The 20226-nt window shown below is 33.8% G+C and overlaps 1 protein-coding gene across 2 annotated transcripts in view; it reads left to right on the top strand.

The window, feature by feature from the left end:
• CHRM3 (cholinergic receptor muscarinic 3) overlaps positions 1–20226 on the top strand; it is a 569505-nt gene that overhangs the window by 249987 nt on the left and 299292 nt on the right. The window contains exon 1 of one of the 2 annotated variants that reach the window (XM_049788992.1): positions 10676–10731. The exons of the other annotated variant lie outside the window; for it this stretch is intronic. The gene's annotated coding sequence lies outside the window, so the exon portion shown is untranslated. Of the gene's footprint in view, positions 1–10675; positions 10732–20226 lie in introns of those variants that run through there. 2 annotated transcript variants of the gene reach the window in all.

Here is a 20226-nt window from a genome sequence, read left to right as displayed (position 1 = left end):
CTAACACCATTTTTACTGTGCTCCTTTGACTCTAATCCTTAAAACGCACCCACTTAAAATTTGAGGTTAACTTAAGCTAATATGCATGTACATGGAAATGTAAAAAATACTATGCCTCTAATGTTTAAGGAGTTACGTAAGTTTGATGGCTTTAGATTGCCTTGTGTGCTGTTAAGAAATATTATAATGTGTTACAATCTGGGGACTTGAGGGACAAAGTAATTGCACATGGATTCTGTTTTATTTATCTTAACTTTCTTTGGTGAAAGTTCAAAGTTAAGATATCAGCAAGGGGACTTCTTCTGATAATTATGTTATGGGTGATTGTCCTTCCACTGTAACTTTACCTTATCCTCTTTCTTTGCATCTTTTGTTCTCATAATTCAAAATAAAAAAATTATTAAAAAAAAAGAAAATGAATCAAATCAAAAAAGCTGGAAACAGGTAGTTCTGGTGATGTAGGTAAAATAAAACCCTCTTTATTGTGGTTAGACTATATACAGCATTATATTCAACAGAAAAACTATAGAAAATTCTCAAAAATATATAGATGATCATATTATATGAGCCAACAATTCTATTTGTTGATAGCTATCTGAAGAGCACCAAAACCAGGGACAAAGGATCCAAGCAATAGGATAGTAGGCATATATGCTTGCCTTGGTTTGCTCAAGGCTGACCTGATTAGAATCCTGGTTCCACAAGCTTCACCAAGCTTCACCAAGCTCCCCAAAATTCACTAGGAATAATCTCTAACACTTCTGGAAATTAAAATAAAATAGTAGAGGAGTGAAGGTGCTTGCTTTGTATGCAGCCAACTATGTTCAACCCCAGCACCATCTATGGTATCCTGAGCATTGTCAGGAGTAATCCCTTAGCATAGACCTAAGAGTAAGTCCTGAGTACAGCTGAGTATGTCTCAAAAAAACAACAAACAAAACAAGCTAATTTTAATATATACAAAACAAGCTAATTTTAACATATACAAAGACCATAATTGGAAAATAATTTCAAGCACTCTTTTTAATAGCCATTATCTGGAACCAATTTCAATGCCCAACAATTTTTAGGTAAAAGATATTGATATACAATTACACAATGGAATACTGAAATATTCTTTTAATTTTTAATTTTTTAATATTTTCATCTTATGATACATGGACAGAACTAGAGAATGTTATATTAAGTGAAATAAAAGGAGAAATACAATACTCATATATGTATTCGAAGCAAAGAAATGGTCAATATCCAATAATCTCACAATATAAGTGAGATTATCAAAAATGTATGGAAAGAGCAGTCAATTGGCAAGGATGGATTTGAAAGAAAAGATGCCAGAGAGAGTGGCAAAGGGCTATTTACACTTTGGTCGTGTGCATGGTGTGATGAGAACATAAATATCAATACTGCAGTAAACCATATTACCTAAAAAAATGATATTTTAAGTTATTTGTAGAATCAGTGTGAACATGAATAAAGCAGCTCTCGGTCATACTAAATACCTTTCCTCAGTTTCCTTAGAGTTTTAAGTAAACTGGTAGCCCAGCTTACCCAGAAATTTAGGTATTAATTCATAAATAGCTCCATCTCCACTGAATATATAAAGGTAGAAAATATATAAAGGTAAAAAATATATAAAGGTAGAAAATTAGTGTATAAAAGAAAGAAATGAAATTGTGCCTCTCTTCATTTCCAGTCATTTCTTCCAGTAATATGAGCTACTTTTTTTTTAGCAACTCTTGTTTCTCACCAGTGCTGCTAATACCATAAAACTTATGCAATAAATAATCCTCTAACTCAAAATAAAATATGAGCTTCATATAATACACATCACTATATATTGCTTTAAAATTAACTATGTTATAGAAAGACATATGATCTCAGTAGATGGACAATTTTGCCATTAAATTTTATATAAAGTTGCATTCCCTTTTGTTGGTGGTGTTGGTTTGTTTTTTATTTTATGTTCTGAGTAACTTATGGAAGTGCTCAAGGTCTAGTACTTCTGGTATAAAATTTCAGGATAAATCAGCAATTTAATCAAAGGACCATTACACAAACATTTGTAGTTAGGCAGTGGGTATATAAGTGTACATGTAAAGAAGTTTAAACATTTCCTCTAAAAACAAACAGTATTATAACCAAGTTTGCTCAATTTGCTTTATTTCAATAATGGAAGAAATTTAGGTAAGTGCTTCTTTACTTCTTCTAATGTCTATATTCCATGAGTTTATGATTTCAAAAGAGAAAAAGAAACAAAACATGGACCAAAGAGATAGTACGGTGGGTAGGCTCTTGACTTAGAATGGTCAACCCAAATTCAATCCCCAGGATCCAATATGGTCCCCTGAGCAGCACCAGATCTGATTTCCCTGAGCATTGCTGGTGTAGCTCAAAAACTGAAAAAGAAGAAATAAAAGTAAAACTATAGTTAATCTCTAGTAGGTTTTGCTAATTTTACAACTAAATAATAACTTGAAGATATTACAGGATATTTTCTATTATATTATAAATTGAAGTATTAAATTCAGGGCTGGAGAGATAACATAAAGATGGGGTGTTTGCCTGGCATGCAGAAGGATGGTGGTTTGAATCCTGGCATCCCATATGGTCTCCTGAACCTGCCAAGAGAGGTTTCTGAGCGTAGAGCCAGGAGTACTGAGTGCTGCCAGATGTGACCCCCCCAAAACAAAAAGAAGTATTAAACTCAAGCTATATAAAAATACCTGTGTTGCTTGAGGGGCCTAGGCATGTCATGTATGTACTTCAGCCCTTTTATCTTCCTATTGGGATACCAGTCAAATAGAACCAGAGCACTACGCTTTATATTTAACTTTAGTTTCCTTCCTAAATGTCTCATAGCCAAGATCAGAGAGGTAGTACATGATTAAGGCACTTGCCTTACATCTAATCCCAGTTCTATCCCTCATACTACATACATTTCATTCTCTGAGTACCAGCAGGAAATATGCCTGAGCATAAAATCAGACATAAACCCTGAACACTATTTGTGTGGTCTAACTCCTATCCCCTTAAAAATGCCATCTCCCAACCACATAATTTTTGTAGGTTAGGACTTCTACTTCAAATTTAACGATGGGTGGAAATTTAGTACTGGGATTAAGGCTCTTACCTTGTATGCAGCTGACTCTAATTTGATCTCTGCAACTGCATATTGTTCCTGAGCACCACCAGGATTGATTCCTGCACACAGAGCCAGAAATAAACATTGATCACTGATGGATGTTGCCACAATGCAAAAATATAAATCATAATATTTGATAGCAAAATAGTTTAGTTCTTAGCAAGGAGAACAATAAGCATACAGGATACTACAATGTATAAATTTATACAACTAGTTTGTTTATACAACTGTTTTTGTGAAGTTGTATTATTTGCATTCTATGTGACTACCCCAGTTTGATCCCTGGCATCACATATATTTCACTAAATTATGTATATTTTAATGTATGCTAGGTCTCTTTTTTCTTTTTTTTCTTTTTTGTTTTTGTTTTTGGGCCACACCCGGCGGTGCTCAGGGGTTACTCCTCGCTGTCTGCTCAGAAATAGCCCCTGGCAGGCACGGGGGACCATATGAGACACCGGGATTCGAACCAACCACCTTTGGTCCTGGATCGGCTGCTTGCAAGGCAAATGCCGCTGTGCTATCTCTCCTGGCCCTAGATCTCTCTTTTCTGAGTTTGCACTGCATCTTTTAATAAAAGCAGTAAATTGAACTGCCATTTAATTGCTTTGTGCAGGCAACAAGCATAATCTATAGAGTCTGATTTTATAAGGTCGCGTACTAGTTTACTGAATTGTTTAATGTCTTATATTTAACATTATTGAAATATATACATAAATCTTTTCAAAAGTGATATGTTAAGTTTTATCTTTTGCTTTTGAATTATCTTCATGGTTAAAAAAGCCCATAATGATATGAATAATCAATTAGTTTCATTATTGACTCTAAAGCATTATGACTAGCTGTTGCATTACTTTGTTTTAAAAATAATAAATAAAATTTTAAATTACACATAGAACATAAAATATTTTAAATAAAACAAAAATACATAAAATGAAAAATACATAAAATAAAATTATATTTTTATTTATTAAAAATCAATAAGCAAGCACTAATAGCAGTAAAATTCTTTTTATATATATGCTTTATATATGCTTATATATGCATTTTTTATATATGCATCCATAAATAGAAAAAGTGTTAAGCTTTAAAGATTAGAAAACACTGTTCACTATTTAGCATACATAGCTGAGTACTGGCTTCAACTTTTATCTCAGCAGTATAAGATTAGATCTTCTGAAATTGGACTGACAAACAATCTTATTTCATGGACAGAAGCAGTTGTATTCTTCCATTACTACTTTCAAGATTGAAATGAAAAGCGCCTCATCTTCAAATTGGAAGTAATGATCAGCTTGGAACACAAGAGAAAACACTTATTCTGACAACATCTTTCATTTGCTGTGATTTTTTTCTCTTAAATTACAAAATATTGAATATATTTATTCATAAGAACCTTTTCTTTGAGTCCTGTCTCTTCCTATCTAGATTGAATAACTACAAATTAGAAATTGAGTTTCGAAGGGAATAAATCAAATTATGACACAACATGTGAAGGAACACAGTTAGTTAATGAATGCTATTATGAAAAAAATTAATACAAGACAGTATAATGTATGCACTTTCTGAACATTCTTGATCCTACTCCCCTAACACATATGCCATTATCCACTTTTTAAAACACTTTTTATTTGGTCTTCAAATAAAGCAGTTTAAAAACGAAAAATGTATTGGAAATTTGAAAAGGGTCATATTCCACATCTTACCTAATTTCAACTGTGTATAACATTAAATTAGTTGATTCTGGATTATATACATGTATAACTGTCCAATCAAATGACTATGAATTTATTTAGACTGCAAAAATATCCACTTTAGTACTTTGCAACCTCCTCATAACAACAGAATATGTCTGCTCAAAATAACTATAAATTAGGCTAATGTTATTTGCTAAAAAATTATTTTAAAAAATTGAATAATTGAGAGTATTAGACTTAAAATCTCATGTATCTCAGTGTTCTGTAAAAAGCAAATGATCTGACAGATATAAAGGATTACTTAAAATAGGCTGAGAGATAACCTGGCTCTCACTCTTTACCTCCTGAATTAAAAGTGGTTTTGTTTATTTACTGAAAGAAGCCTCTCACCTTCCTTTTGTAATTACTTTGCTGTTTCTGGTTTTGTTTGCTCTTTATTTGGTGAACCACGTAATCACAACAACCATTCCTGGAGTCGCCAATCATATTTTTGCACCTTTGAACTGTGTTTACTGGGAACCGGAGAACCTTGCCATCTAGACTCAATGATTTGGAGCTCACCCTGAAATAAATGTCATGTGCAATTACTTTCTAATATAATGTATTTGAAGCTAGAATGGAAGCTAACCCCTTTGTTGATTTTCAAAATGAATGCATTTCTGGGCCTAGTATTAAAGAAAGTTAGATAATCTTTTCTATGTTCAACTTTATTGTTTATCAATTCACTGAGTGAAGATGAGTTTTATTATTAGGTACTCTAATGTCTGAACTACACTTGCTTCCATTTTACTGTTAATATCATAACTTCATTTTAAATTACTTTATTGAAAGTACTTAGTCCTGTGTGTGTATGTTGGAACTTGTTAGTACAAATTATGTTTGTAGATAGTAATGAGGGCATATATGACTACATCCTCCCACTGATAATAATTAAAGATTTGCATCTATCATTTTCTCTACTAGGGGGGTTAAGTTGATATAGTTGAGGTTTTCTCTTAAGATCCAATTTTTATGGACATTATTTCATTAGTAGCTTTTGGTATACTTAAAAAAGCAAGACAGATAGCCTGCATTCAAGTGACTGTACTAATGGAGACCCACATCATTAACCCCTCTCCCTTTAGCCATAATTTCATAAAATTGTCTTTTCCAGCTTGAATCTTCTTTAAAATCCACCTGGAAGATCTCTTGGTATGGAATTAGTTGAGACTCCTTGCCTATCCCATGTGACTTCCATTGGTGAAAGTGGGACAGGATCTCTTTATTGTTAAACCACCATACCTAATCTTTTATCTCTCTCTGTCTCTCTCTTACCTGCTCTTTGTTATTTTATACACTTTGATTTGAAATACAGTGTACATTTCCTGCCACCAATGTCCCAAGTTACCAAAAAACTCACCCTACCCCACCTGCTTTTTTAACTTCACTCTCTCTTACTTGCTTTCTCTTTTCTTTTTTGATGCTGTGGTTTGTGCTATTGCTAATTAAGGGGTACCATGTATATCACTTTATCCCCTTTCAGCACCCAGCTCTTACCAGAGTGATCAGTTCCAAAAATCTGTCACTGTGGGCCGGCCACTCACTAATTGTATTCACCTAATTGTATTCACCACTCTGCACTAATTTCTGGATTTTGTTGTGTTTTGTTTTGGTTTGGTTTTTGGCTTGGAAGCCACACCCGGCAGCTGCCAGGGGTTACTCCTGGCTCTGTGCTCAGAAATTGCTTTATCAGGCACAGGGGACCATATGGAATGCCGAATTCGAACCACTTTTGGTCCTGGGTCCACTTCTTGCAAGGCAAATGCCCTACCGCTCTGACCCTGTATTCATCAGTCTGTGTAACAAGCTTCCTACCATGGACTGGCCCTTCTGATCCTCATCTCTATTGTCTCTGGGTACTATTACCATACTATTTATTATTTTTCTTATACTCCACAATGTGTGAGATTATTCTAAGTCTATTTCACCATCAAATTGCTCTCCATGTCCATCTATGGATAAGCAAATTTCATGATTTCATTTTCCAGCAGCTGCATAGTAATCCATTGTATAGATACCACGATTTCTTTAGCCATTTATCTGCTCTCAGGCACTTTGGTTGTTTCCAGATTCTCACTATTGTAAATAGTGCTGCAATGAACAAAGAATGCAGAGGACTTTTCTGCATAGTGTTTTGGATTCATAAAGTATATCCCTAGGAGTAGTATTGCTGGATCATATGTAAAATCAATTTCTAAATTTTTGAAGAATAGCCATATAGTTTAAAAAAAAAAAGGCTGGTCTAGTTTGCATTCCACCAGCAGGGAATGAGAGTCCCTTTCTCCCCTTATCCACAGCATTGGTTATTCTTGTTTTTTATGATGTGTGCCTGTCTCTGTCCTTTGAGTTGATATCTCGTTGTTTTAATTTGCGTCCCGCTGATGCTTAGTTATGTGGTGCATTTTTATGTGCCTTTTGACATCTGTATTTCTTTTTGAGGAAATGTCTGTATATTTCTTCTCCCCATTTTTCTAAGGGGTTAGATTTTTTTTCTTCTTGGTACTTTCTATCAGTAGTACTTTGTATATCTTAGAAATTATCTGATTATATCCTTACCTGACAGGTAATTGGTGAATAGTTTCTCCCATTCTAGGGGCAGTCTTTGGAACCTAGTCAGTGTCCTTTGAAGTGAAGAAGCTTCTCAGTTTAATGTAGTCCTATTTGTTAATGTTTGCTTTTGCTTGCTTGAACAATGCTGTTCAATCTTTGAAGATGCCTTTAGCCCCAATGCCACTGAGTGTTCTGCCTACACTTTTCTCTATGAACTTTATAATTTCAGGTCTGATATCAGGGTTTTAATCCATTTTGATTTGACCTTTGTGCATATGCTAAAGAGAGGTCTGAGATCATTTTTTGCATTTAGTTGACCAATTTTCCCAACCCCACTTGTTGAAAAGGCTTTTCTTGCTGCACTTTTTATTCCTTTCCCTTTTATCAAATATTAACTGATCATATATCTGTGTCTCGGACTCAAAATATTCAACTTTATTCCACTAATCTGAGGACCCGTCTTATTCGAATACTATACTGTTTTAATAATTGCTGCTTAATAGTATAATTTAAGGTTGAAGAAAGTGATGCCTTGCATCTTCTTTTACCTAAAGATGGTTTTAGCATTTCTTGAATGTTTATTGTTCAAAACAAATTTAAAGGCTATTTGATCCATTTCTTTGAAAAATATCTTGGGTATACTTAAAGGAATTTCTTTAAATCTGTACAATGCTTTGGGAAGTACTGCAATTTTAATCATGTTAATTCCCCAAATTCCTGAGCAGAAGATGTCTCCATTTCATTGTGTCCTCTTTTATTTCTTGAAGAAGTGATTTGCAGTTTTTTCTCTATAGGTCTTTCATCTCCTGTATTAAGTTGATTCTGAGGTACTTGTATTTCTGAGACAGAATTGTGAATGAGATTGTTTTTTAATGTCTCTTTCTTCCCTTTCCTTACTGTCTATAGAAAAGCCATAGGTTTTTGAGTATTATTTTTCTAGCCTTCCCATTTTACTATAGAAATATATTGCTTCTAGAATCTTTTTGGTAGAATCTTTAGGATTTTCTAAGTATAATGTATCATCTGCCAAGAGTGAGGTCTTGTCTTCTTTTCCTATTTAGATGCCCTTGATATAATTTTCTTTCTTGATTGGTAACTCAAGTACCCCCAGTACTATAATGAATAGAAGTGGTAAGAGGGGTCAAAAGCTTTAAGTGTTTCCTCATTGAGTATAATATTTGCCATGGGTTTGTGGTAAATGGCCTTGACTATATTGAGAAAAGTTCCTTTAATTCTCATCTTTTTGAGAGTTTTTATCACTAATGGATGTTGGATCTTGTCTAATAAATTCTTTGCATATATTGCTTTGATCATAATGGTTTTTATTTTTCCTTTGAGTTTTATGGTATTTTACATAGTTTGACTTGCATATTTTAAACCATCCTCGCATCTCTGGAATAAATTCTACTTGGTCATGGTATATAACGTTTTTGATGAGTTGTTGATTTCTGTTTGCTAGTATTTCATTGAGGATCTTTGCATATGTGTTCAACTGGGCTATCAACTTATTATTCTCTTTTTGTTGTTGTTATTGTTGTATCTGCTTGCATTTGGTCTAAGAGTGATGTTAGCTTCATAGAAACTATTTGGGAGTTTTTCTGTTTGTTCAATTTTCTGGAAGACCCTCCCTGAAAAGGATATGGTGGTAGGTTCTCTTTAAAGATTTGAAAATAATTCACAAATAAATCCATCAGGGCCAGATTTTTTGTTTTTTTGGGGAAGCCTTTTGATTACTACTCAAATTCCCCAATAGTTAGAGATTGATTCAGATAATGCAGATCATCTTAGTTTAACCCTGGAGGGAATATGGTAAATTTAAGAATTTATCTATTACTTCCAGGATCTCTTGTTTCATGGCATAAAGAGTCTCAAAGTAATACCTGATTACCCTCTGAATCTCTGCAGTATCTGTAGTAATCTCCCTCTTTTCATTTCTGATTTAGTTTACTAAATTACAGTTTTCAGTTCTGCTTGTAAAGTTGGTTTTGAGTCTGTAAACTTCCTGAGTTGTTGTTGATCCATGAAGCAGTGTATCCTTGTTTCCTCCTTTTTTCTCCATTTCTTTGTAACTTTGCAGATTGAAGTTTATGTGTATACATGTGTGCAAGCACATGAACATATGAGCACATATATAATGCCAGTAAACTAGAATATCTTTTAATAAAAAACCGATCATTTTCTCCATCTCTGTACTTGTCACTGACCATACAATTAGAAGATACAATTAGCTCCTCTCATTGTTGCTGAGGAAATCTCATCACATGAGTCCCTAGAATCCCTTGACTTCTCACTTTACAGCCCTTCTTGTCCTTTTGTTACCAGACATCACCTTCACATTCTGTAGAAACATCAAGGTGCTTCTTTTAAATATCCAGTGATATCTTATACACTCTCATCCTCAAGTTCTCCAGTAACACCTCCTCTTTCTTCCTGCCATATCTTGTCAAGGACATTTTTCATAGCAATTCATTTCTCCTGTTCTCTATGAACCACAATGGATTTTTTCTTCTAGGTTTATTTTGTATAGGAAAGGCAATTTTGCAGGTTCTAATCTAAACACAGGAGTCTATAATCTTTGTCTCATTTTATTTTTAACTTTTTTAAATTAAATGACATAAATGTATTCTACCTTAGTCTCAAATCCTAAAGTATAAAACCAAGTAGGCTATGTATTCTTTAAAGGTTTATGTCCAAGTGAGGTAAGGATAGTCAAATTTATATTTGATTTATATTTGATTTGATTATATTTTTATATTTGATTCTGCATGTAATAGTTGTATGTATGCATGCTTTAATATTTTCTGAGAGAAGTTAGTAGTGTAGAACTTCAGTTACATCATACCCATGATTTCTCTTTGAAAGTAGACAGAACTAACCCATTTACTAAAATAGGAGTATACAGTTTCTAACTTGTAAATTGAGGGATTATTTATTTATTTAACTCTTTTTTCCTGTGCTTTTTCACTTCATTGCTACTTGAGTATTGACAAGCATAAGGAGTATAAAAAGAGAATATTCTTTTTTACAAAATGTTTCTTTGCATTGTCAGTACCTCTCCTTTTTGATCATCTTTGTCATCACAGGAGACAGGCACTGTGACCTGTGAGATTACTTTCTGTAGAAAACTACACGGTATTCTTACATTTTATAAAATCATGTTATGTAACCTATTGACTTTTTCTTTCCTAAAGTCCTGGCTATATGTTAATTTCATTTTATTATTTTCTTTTCCCTAGACCCTGTTTTTCTAACTAGAGGTCAAATAAATGACATTGAGAATTTCTGCTAATGTAATTTAAGGTAAGATATTTATTTTCATTGTTTGCTTTTTTTTAAAAAAAAAAAAGGTGAAGACTGGAGAGATAGTATAATGAGTAAGACATTTGCCTTGCATGTGGTTGACCTGGGTTCAATACATGGCACCCCATATGGTGGTGCCATATATGATTTATTTATATATCCCTGAGTGCAGAGCAAATAAGCCTGTGTACAACTGGTGTGGCCCAAAATCAAAATTAATAAACAGAATTAAAAGGTTTACGACAAGAGAAGATAAATGATGAACAAGAATTCTAAATTGGGGTACAAGTGGTAAGGCATTTACCTTGCATGTGCTAACCTAGGATGGACCGCTGACATTCCATATGGTCCCCCAATCCAGGAGCTATTTCTGAGCACATAGCCAGAGTAACCCCTGAGTTATGGGTATGGCCCAAAAACAAAATAAAAAACAAAACAAGAAACAAAAATAACTAAATTGATGTCTTTCAATGCAGTTTATAATTGTTGTTGTGTCAGCTTAATATAAACAATTTTGTTTGCTTCTTAAATATAACTGTTCATTTGCATACCAGATTCAATATCATAATGAAGGTATATTTATAAAATATTAAGTAACTTTATTTAATTTAAATATTCTTGTTTCTTAATTGTAAAACTTTTTGTTTTCGTTTGGGGGCCAAACCTGCTAGTGCTCAGAAGTTACTCCTGGATCTATACTTAGGAATCACTTCTGGTGGGCTCAGCAGATCATATGGAATGCCAGGGAATTGAACCTCAGTCAGTTGCATGAAAGCAAATTTAGTGTCTTACCTCCTATACACTTTTATATCCCTAGTCATGAAAAGATTTTTTTAATTTTACATATATTTTATTTTGGCACTATAATTTTCAACTTTTAATAATAGAGATTCAAGCATAGAATATTCCTCTAACTCAGTGCTACTAAAATAGTGGGTCGCGAGGCTCCATAAAAGGGGGCATGTTTGACCTTGGCAATAAAAATTAAAAAAAAAAAGAAAATACAATGAAAAAAAAAACAGTGATCTAATTATAACCACAAAATTTTGCTTTTAACATAATATTAATGTAATATTGAATACATTTCTTCTAAAGTCATCATTACCTTACTTACTTTCTTAGGCTTGGGATAAAAATGAGTAAAAGATAAAGTATATCATTAAATTCCTTTTCAAAGAAAATCATGCAATATATTTAAAAGGTAATGATACATAGCAGAAAAATTCTGCATAAGCATAAAATAATAAGCAGAATAATAATAAGAAAAATGGGCAGAAAAATAATAGGCAGAAAATGTAAGTGTCATAAGTTCTATTGATTCTTTGATTCCTTAAAAGTATATTTCATCTCTTTGAATATTTTTATATGTAAATTGTGGATGTTAAGATAGTACAACATTTTTGTTATTAAAAAATACGATCATACATTGTATGGTCTTTGCTAATAGATGGAAATGAGTTATTCAATACAGCCAATGTTTTCTTTCATTTTGGTCAGTAAACATTAAAGTTATTAGTAATTTTCTCTTTCCTTTCTTTTTCTTCAAATACAGTTTGAAAATATTATTTTGTTCTTCTCTCTTCATCCTATGTTATCTGAACATTAAATAAGTTTTTGGTTCTGTTCTTGCCCACTAAAATCCATTCTGAGCATGACAAACAGTGTCTGGGAAATCTAGATGAGATCTGTTTCAATTTGACCTACTAAAATCTGTCAACACTTTTCTCTCAATTAAGAGTAAAACCCAAATGGTCTACAATGGTTCAGATATCCAATATGATCCATTTTCTCCTTACATTTCTTCTTTATTTTATCATATTCATGGTCCATTTTCTTTGTAAATGGAAGTTTTTTGTCTTTTTCAAAACAAAGCTTGCATAAGGTACTCTATTTTGACCTTTTTCACATCTCAGCCATCAAGGCCGTCACAAACTACTCTCTCAAAATGAGTATTGTCCCAATCATCCAAATTAAATTTATTAAAAACTATGTTTTACTTCCATTATTTGAAGGTGGGGCGCATTCATTAATATTCATGTCCTACTTCTTACTTTATCCTCAGGGATAATTCCTGGAAGTAATATGCAATACCTGGTTGACCATATGCAAGACAATTGTCTTATCTACTACATTATTTCTCCAGACCAAAGATTTAGTTTTTAATCTATATCAAAATTTTCCCCATACAGAGAGGCCAGAGCAATAGTACAGTGGGTAGGGTGTTCGCCTTGCACATCAGCATCTCATATAGTAACACCATGTTAAAACTCTTATTGAATATTCTCTTATATAGTGACAATTTCGCCCATTATTTTTGAGGGTTTTTGTTTGTTTGTTTGTTTGTTTGTTTTGTGACCTGTTCAATACAGAATTCTATCAGGAAAGTCTCTCTGTTAAGAGTTCATATTAGAGCCAAGTTACTGGGATTGTTGGACTTGTTCCCTAGGTCCCCATATGCACCAATAAAACCTTGTGGCATTGTCCCCCTTTTTGTGTAGGCACATTAAAATGGGAAGAGATTACATATGCAAGCAATTTCTTATCTAATAGAGATAGGAACACAGATTTTGTAATGCAGTGGGGCCTGACACCATGAACATGGTCATCATGACTTGGCTCAGGCCCATTGCCCATACACCCCTGAACCATGGATACCATCTACAGAAACAACCACAATTGTCTATAACATCACCAGGAAGCAAACTTCTACCAGAGAAGACCCTACCAGTGCCCTGACATCAACTTACTCCAAAGACGGTTCTCTTAACAACCAGACGACTTAACAACAGCAACAACCTCCTTGCAGGGCAGGGTTCTCCTCCTTGCCTGGTAATGGTGAGGTGAAACTAGAGGATGCTCAACATCATCCTTACTTCGATGAAGAAGGTGCACAGAAACCAGAATCTTAAATTACAGAAACCTGACACCAACAACAGTGAATCTGTGAAATTTTTTTACCAGTATCACAGAGAATTATTCAGGGCTTGGACAACCTAGTATGTCTGGAGCCCAGAGTCGGTCTTATGCCAGAAAATTTCAGGGGTAAGATATCCTTGTATTTAGGGCAAGGTTTTTTCTTTCAATTTCCTCCATATTTTGCTGGGCCTATGCAAACAGCAACAATTGCCACCCACACCAATTTAACTGTATTTTTTTTAATTCTCATCCTTTTAAAAAAGTGCTTACTAAGCTTTCTGCTAGTGCTTTAATGAGTTCATTGGTGATTCAATAATTTTAAAAATTCAATAATTTTCACTGAACATTTTCTTTCCCTTCTCTCCCATCTCTTTAGTTTTTCTTTCAATTTCCTATTTTTTTAATCATGTTGCTTTTGCTCTTCCTGAAACAATTGTATCAGTGATGTCAACTATGTGATGCATTTTCTTCAATAAATAAAAATATTAAAAAAATAAAAAAAATATGAACATGTGGGGCCAGAGTGGTTGTGCAGCTATAGGGCATTTGTCTTGCATGTGGCTGACCTAGGACAGACTATGATTTTATCCCCTGGCATCCAATATGGTCCTCCAAGCCAGGAGTGATTTCTAAGAGCAGAGCCAGGAGTAACCCTTGAGTATCACTGGATATGGCCCCCAAAAAAACAAAAAAATAAATGAATGTATTAATTTAATTAAAAATATGAACACAACTTAAAGGACATAGGCAGAATATAAAGATTATATCCACATTAGTTTATAGTTTCCTGATTATCTCTTGCTTTGATAGAATTAAAGCACAGTGAGGGCAGGACTTTGTTTTCTTCACTGCAAAAGCAACAGTAGATATGTATATGCATGTCTGTTCTCTGTAAAAAAAATATTTAGTAAATATTTATCTTGTGAAATGCCATAGATAAAATATTCTACAAAAATTAAGCAGTTATTTAGGAGCCCCTTCATAAAACATGCCTGCTATTGGACAGGAAAAATGAGGAAAGTATAGAAAATATATGGCAATAAAACTTTGAGAGGAGAAAAATAGTGGTGGCCCCAGAAAATAACAAATTAGAAGGAACTACTTCTAATATGTTTACTAGCATTTCTGACTTAAGATGATGAGAGAGAACCTAGTTTTATTTGAATCTCAGATAGTTTCATCAATTAATTCTGGCATACAAATTATGAGAAATGTTTGTTTAATGATGTTCAAGTCCCATAAAACTGAAAATATTAAATGATTTAATTTTCAGAATAAAAATTTGCTTTTTAAAATGAGGATAATATTTCCTGGGAGCCAGTAGCAAAACCATGTTAATAAAAAGAGATGAGAAATGCTCCATGAATTAGAATTAAATTTCTGTGATAGACATCGCAGAGTTTATTTCATCTTCAAGTAAATTGTCACCGTGACTATCCAGAATGGCACACCGCAATCATATATTAAAATGCTGATGGGAAAATAAAAACTAGAAAAAAACTTATCTGCCAATTAAATGATGTAGCCTCATGCTTAGATTATAGCAATTCGGGGACTTTTTGTTTTCTGCCAATTGAGATTTGACAGCTGTTTATAAAATATTTACATTCTGATTTCAGTCACATTGACAGCACTTTTGGGTCTTTGGAAGATGGTAATTATATGTTAGGAAAATGTTTTTAAAGATTGGAACATGATCTGTGTAGGGGGAAATCTGTTTTTTAAAATGTGGAAGGAGAGAAAATTTACTTGATTAAAAGATATTAAAATTTACTTGACTAAAAATATCAGATAAGCTAGATGCTGTGACTCAAAGACAAACTGCATGTATTGAGAAGGAATATCTTTCTCTTTCCTGTTCTGCTTTTGTTAATCAGGGTTGCCTAGCTGGATACTTGCTTCTGACCTGATTTTATTTTACTTTGCACACCAATTATTTGTCTGGTGTATTGGAAGTTAGAAATTACATCTACATGGAATTTGGTTGTATTTTTGTTTTTTTTTTTTTGTTTTTTTTTTTTTTTTTTTTTTTTTTTTGGTCACACGCGGCAGCACTCAGGGATTACTCCTGGCTCTAAGCTCAGAAATCGCCCCTGGCAGGCCGGGGGGACTATTTGGGATGCCGGGATTCGAACCACCATCCTTCTGCATGAAAGGCAAACGCCTTACTTCCATGCTATCTGTCTGGCCCCCCTTTCTATTTTACATGGAATTTGTAATGAAATTAATTTTATTATTAGTGTAAATAAAGATACAATAAAAATTTAGAGAAATACTAAAATTTTATATAGATGATATAAATTCTAGATTTATAGAGAGATTATACAACTTAGACATAGGTCTGTAAAGTGGAAAAATCACATTGCTTTCCAAGAAAAATGAGAGTTCAGAGGTCTACAGTATAAAATACTGTAGAAATTTAAGTGAAAAGAGAAAGATAAAAATTCTACTTCAGCAAATAGCAGCTTGCATGCAATTACAGGATGAAATTATAGCACATATAAGAATGCCTTAGGGGAAATCAACTCATAAAGTGTTAACTGGCAAAGCTGTCGAAGTATTCTATTTACAATTCAATAACTCATGTGGAGAGAAAGGAAGACATTCAATTTACACAATTTCTAATTTTGAGACTACAAACTCTATACATAATTTTCTTGTCATCAAAATTGTTATTTAATTCCTGTTGTATATTCTTGAGACATGACTTGTAGGTGATTGATGCTGATGTTTTAATATACAACTTCTATCCTGGAAAAACTTTAAATCCAGTTTTGATAGCAAAGTACAAACATTTTTAAATTGTTACATGTTAAATAGAAGAAGGGACTAACACAGAGTTAGCTAGCCAAAAAAGAATACATGCTGAGCTAGTGATAAATTTTACTGATATGAAATATTGTGGAAGAACACTAAAAAAAGAAAATCTTTTCCAAAAAGAAAAGCATGAATAAAGAATACAGTTAACACATACTATATACCTTCATGATACAGAAATTAAGATAAATATAGCACACTGTGAGTAAAGCTACATAATGTTTGTTATAGACATATAGTTGTTAAGAAAGAAATGAGTCTTGGGGCTGGAGTGATAGCACAGCTGGGAGAACATTTGCTTTGCATACGACCAACCCAGGTTCAATCCCTGGCATTTCATATGGCTCTCTGAGGATGTAATGTCTGAGTACAGCATCAGGATTAACCTGACCACTACCAAGAATGTCCCCAAAACAAAACAACAACAACAACACAAGAAAGTTTTATAAGAAGTTGATATAAAGCCATTACCAGAGGTGAGAAAGTGGAAGTAGGTGGTTTAGATAGCATTGGGGGCAAACTTGATCTTCAAAGAGACCAGAAACATTGTGTGGTAGAGTGAATAGAAGAGGCAAAACCTAGGGATTAAGTGAAGACTTCCTTAACCTAGGAGTTATAGAAAGAAAAAAGGAAGAGGAATAAACTGCTTATGAGAGAGGAGCACCTCACAAGTAAAGTTTTATAGGTGAGAAGTAATAAATAAAAGATGTTTAAGTCTTTTAAACAGTTTTAAGAAGTTTAAAACAAAAGGCAGAGTTCCTGGGCTCAGATACTGTGATAGATTATGATGGTCATAAAGGGAAACAGCTTCTCAAATTATATGACTTTTCTTCTGTTTCCTCCAACATGCCAGGAGATCCGGCAGCAGAGTGCTGTGCTCCCTTATGTTCAAATAAGTTGAAGATTTTAACTTCTCCTTTGGGTTTAGAATGATAGCTCTCTAGAGTACAAGCTGTATGCACAATGACTGATGTTTGATTTTGGGCTGACTCTTGTGCCTTGGCTTAGTCACCTTTTTGTCACCTTCCTCATCAGTTTGGCTGGTGAAATACCAATTCTGGTCTAAGATCTTATCTATGTAAGCATCCTAGATACATTACTGACTGTGTCTAGGATTACTGACTGAGCATTTTCTCCCATGAAATTAAAGATAACAGTACTCATAAGTGGGGTAAGCACCACATAACAAACACATAATGCTTGTTGAGAATACATTTACTTGGTATCAAGTCCGTTTAAAAGGCATTTTTCCAGGTCTCTGAACTTTCTTTTTATCTGAAAAATAAGTCTGATAACATTCTTGTCAGACATGATAATAATGAGAATGAGAAAGAAAATGTATGGAAAGACTCAAGCTAGACAAAAGAGTAAAAGGCTAATAGAAATATGAGGAAATAGAAATGACACATTTCTTCACAACAGCCACAGGAGACAAATCCCAACCGGGACATACTTAATATTGCTCGAACACCAACAAGTGCCAGCCCTAATATGATACCCTGACAATGAGGAAAATGGGAACAAATTGACCTAAGAGCAAGTTATCCTACCTCACCAGCTAACGATAAGACAAAATCAGACTTGTCACCCTTTGGTCTATCCAAATGCCAAGATCGCGATTTACAGATGACTAGCTGACAGAAACATGGCCAGACTGTATGTATCCTGGGACCAATAAAAAAGCCCGAGTCTAGGGAGTGAGCTACAACCTGCATAACAACTATGATCCCTAGTTCCAGAGGTCTGTCTGAGACTATTGCAACGGAAGGGGACTTCTGGAAACATAACGAAAGACGCTATCCCAGGCCCCTTCCTAGGATCAGCGCAAAGACCAGGACCACCAACCACAGAAGAAGGATTAAAACGACACCAAGGGAACAGAACTTCTAGAACCACAAAGAAAGACATAATCATAAGTTCAACTCCTTGACTCGTGCAGATACCGAGACTTCTAGATATCACCCAGGACGGAGCAGAAGTCTTCCATACACCACAAAAACACCAAGTGGAGAGTAAATGAACCTAAAAGGAGTCTATAGTTAATCCCCATGACAATATACTTCAAGGGTAGAGAAACCCTGTATCTCTTAGGCAAAGGAAATTCCTTTTCGAATGACCCCAATATTTACTGTGCATCTGCAGGAGGGAAAAAAAAAAAGCACAAAACAGTTTTTTTTTATTATTATTTACTTATCTATTTTTTTTTTGTTGATTTCATTGTTGTGGTTTGGCTATTGAAGTGGATGTTTTCATTTATATTTATTTATTTATTTTCTTTTTTTCTTTTCTTATGTGCTCTGCCACATTTTTTTTATCTCAATACCATGGCCTTTATATGGTGCATACACCCCTTTTTTTGGAATGCTCACTGGATATTTTATTTGACAGTTCTTTATGTACTATTCTGGTGTTTCACCTTCTTTTTCCCCTTCCTCTCTCAAACCAAATATGAAAGCCTCTAGAAGGACTCTGCCCATTTTCATCCTTTTCTTCTTTTTTTTTTTCCTCCAGGTTATTACTTTTCTCTTCTTCAAACAAAACCACATAACTTGAACTATCTAGTCCCACCTCCCAATTGGGGGGGGAGGATAGGAGAGGTACCAAAACCAAACAGATGTAAGACCACTAAGTAGTAAGCTAGGCGCAGAGGGGACCACTTACTCTAGCAGCCCCGGGGGTGAAGGAAGAAGGATATGGGAAGTAGGACGGGAATGGAGGTGGAGGGAGGACAATTTGGTGATAGGAATTCCTCTGATTTTATGTTAATATGTATCTAAAATATTATTGTCAACGATATGTAAGCCATTATGATTAAAATAAAAATTATATTAAAAAAGAAATATGAGGGAATGTCGTTGATGTCTTGACTTGATAAGCAGGAATTGGTAATTTTCTGAATAAAATTGGGAGAAAGCCATTTGTGAACTCTAGCAAAGTTTTAAAAGCTAAATTTACAGCAAAAATAAATTCTGATAATGTAGCTCTATCTTGCTTTTCCTTTGAAGATGATTAATTTTATAAATGGATTTTTACTTCACTAAAGGTGAGAGATTTTGTTTTTGAGGGTTTGTTTTAGAACAAATACCACAGATGTTAATGTAATGATATTCTATATTTGAAAGTGACATTAATTACCACTTTATATCTGAACAACTGAAAAAAAATCCACAAAAGAACTGTGCCCAAGTAAGCTATTTTAATTAATGTATTTTTAATATTGTGCATATAATCTAAAGCTATGTACTAAATACAATTATTTTGTGATATTTTGTATTTCTATACTAAACAAGTGGATCATAAGGGCAAACTTAATTTAGTGTCTTCCTGGTACATTATGGATAGATAATATGGATGAACTCAGCAATATAAGCATTACCTAGGAACTTGTTATTGATATGGTATTTAAGACTTCCATAAATAACCCTTCTTAATCAGAATTTTCAGTTAAGTTTTTTATGTGGTTAATATTGTTACCAATTAAAATTCGAACAGAAAAAGTCACCATAAGAGTACAGCAGGTACTTTGCCTTGTACTCATTAATCAGAGTTTGAATCCTGTACCATATGTGGTCTCACAAAACCTGCCAGAAGTGATTGAATGGGACCCCCAAGAAACTTTTGAACACTCTTAGAATGATGAAGAAAAATTTGAACTTAATCACCAACTGATCCAAGTTTAAGTTCTTGCTGTATTTTGACACCAGCTTTCATATCCTTGCTTTCACTGTCCTATATTTAGCATGAATTTGCAATATATATATA

This window comes from Suncus etruscus, chromosome 15 (genome assembly GCF_024139225.1).
Source record: "Suncus etruscus isolate mSunEtr1 chromosome 15, mSunEtr1.pri.cur, whole genome shotgun sequence".
Taxonomy (NCBI): Eukaryota; Metazoa; Chordata; class Mammalia; order Eulipotyphla; family Soricidae; genus Suncus; species Suncus etruscus.
This window is presented reverse-complemented; position numbering and strand designations above follow the sequence as displayed.